This window comes from Aphanomyces invadans (assembly GCF_000520115.1).
Source record: "Aphanomyces invadans strain NJM9701 unplaced genomic scaffold supercont1.109, whole genome shotgun sequence".
In the NCBI taxonomy this organism is placed as follows: Eukaryota; Oomycota; class Saprolegniomycetes; order Saprolegniales; family Verrucalvaceae; genus Aphanomyces; species Aphanomyces invadans.
In genome coordinates, this window is record NW_008580254.1 from 45,549 (window position 1) to 47,727 (window position 2,179).

Consider the following 2,179-nt stretch of genomic DNA (forward strand, 5'->3'; position numbering starts at 1 on the left):
TTGTGAGGTCGCGAGTTTATCTTGTAGGGAGAGCCGCGGTTAAGGAATTCGATCACGTTGAAGCGACAGTCCAAGGTAAACACGACCTTATTGTCCTCCAAGTCGTAGACGTTGTATGCTTTCTTTGTCTCGTTGTAGCCAAGAAAGTGGCACTTGTTGGCCCGTGACGATGTCTTGTCAGTCGCTTCAACAGGTCGAAAGCACACGAACCGAAGACCTTCAGATTGGCCACGGCAGGTTTATTCCCGCGTATGAGTTCGTGTGGCGTCACGTCCTTTGTTTTGGAGTTCGGCGTACGATTGCGTAAGAACGCCGCCGTGTTGACGGCTTCCGCCCACCAACGTTTCGTCGTGTTCGAGTGAATCATCAAGGTTCGTGCCATTTCGACCACGGTTGGGTTCATGCGTTCGGCCGTGCCATTTTGCCAAGGATGCTTGGCAGTGCTGGGTTCATGGTGCACGCCGCGGTCACGCAAGTATTCCTCCATGTCGACGTTGACGAACTCTCCTCCATTGTCAAAACGAAGTGTCTTCAATTTCCCGCCCGTCTGTCGCTCCAGCCAAGGTATGTAATCCTTGATGGCTTCGGCGGCATCGCCTTTGTTGCGTAGAAACCGTACGGCGACGTAGTTGGTCGCATCCTCTGTGAACGCGATGAAGTATTCGGCCCCGTTAGGCGACTTGACCTTCGCAGGACCCCACAAGCCGATGTGCAGGCAAGTTTCGAGCGGATGCAGTGGTCGGTCACCTTTCTTGGGCACCGAGGTGAGTGTCATTTTTCCTCTCACACAATCTTCGCAGGTGATGTCCTTAGCTGGATGCTTTGGACCACCGGTTGTGGCGTGGACTACCTTGGCCATCGATTCCGCCGGAATGTGCCCCATTCTGGCGTGCCGCAGCATTGCGTCCAACGTTTCGGGTGTGTTCACCTCGTCGCTCGCGTCGGGCAGAATTATTTCGCCGCGCAGGGCGTACAGGTGCGCAATGTTCCGTTTGGCGACGATGGACAGGTGATCCTTGACTGTGTCTTTGCAGTAGTCGTTCTTGAGAGTCAGTGTAGTGTCGTTCGACCGTTGCGTGATGCGGCTGACCGAGAGCATGGTGTTGCGCAGCGATGGTACAAACAAGACATTTCGAAAGATCACCGTTCTTTTGTATCCTTCGAGACTATTTTCAGCTCGCCCATCTTGTCGACAGGTATGGCATGGTCGTTGGCTAGACGCACCCCCCGTTTGCACGATACGACACAATGGAGCAGGCCCAGATCGCCAGTCATGTGAGTTGTTGCACCACTGTCGACGATCACCTCTCGGATGCCAGGTACGGATGCATTGTGGCACTCATCAACGGCTGTAGTTGTTGCGTAGAGCGTCAATTGGGGGTTCAACGTGTCACAGTCATCATCTTTGCGGATCCCAGCAAAGTCATCGCTGTCATCAGATTCGGCATCCACTAAGTCGAGAGGTTCGTCGGCTTGACATGTTTTCACGACGGTAAATACGTCAACGTTGCAGTCAATGTCGTTGACGTTGGCGTAGGTGCCTTCGTCGTGTCTTCCCCCACGGCCCCTGCGACTGGTATGTCTATCTCGCCCGTTTCTACCGCCGTGACTACCACGACCTCGATTGCCGCTTCTGACTTCATGACTCGCGTCGGTAGGGTTGTCGCGAGTTGAGCGACGAAATGCGCCGCGCGTCCCCTTGCTTTCGACGACACTCGGCAGCAAAGTGGCCTCGCTTGCCACAATAGTGGTATTCTCCCGTGACCATCAACGCGTCTTCGGTACGTACAGAGCGTCTGGTCAGGCTTGCATCTTTTGTCGCTCGTCGATAGGTTCAGTTTTGGTTCCGCGAGGATTGACTGCAAACTACGGTAGGCAGTGCCGTTGCAGCGCTCCCGTGTGATGTACATCACGCTGATGGCAAAGCGAGGTGGGAGCAAACAAAGATAGCGGTTGATGAGCACGCTGTAGGGCATGGTATCCCCAGCGGCGGCGAGTTTTCTTACAAATTCTTGAACGCGGTCGGTGAACGAATCCAGTCCCAGACGTTCGCTCCATTCCAACTTGCTCATTTGGAGCTGGAGGGTCACCAAGTTCACTTCTAACGAACTCTCGTAGATGTCGCGAGGGCTTCCCACGTGCCGTACGTCGCATTTGCCGCTTGGACGAATTTCAGGTG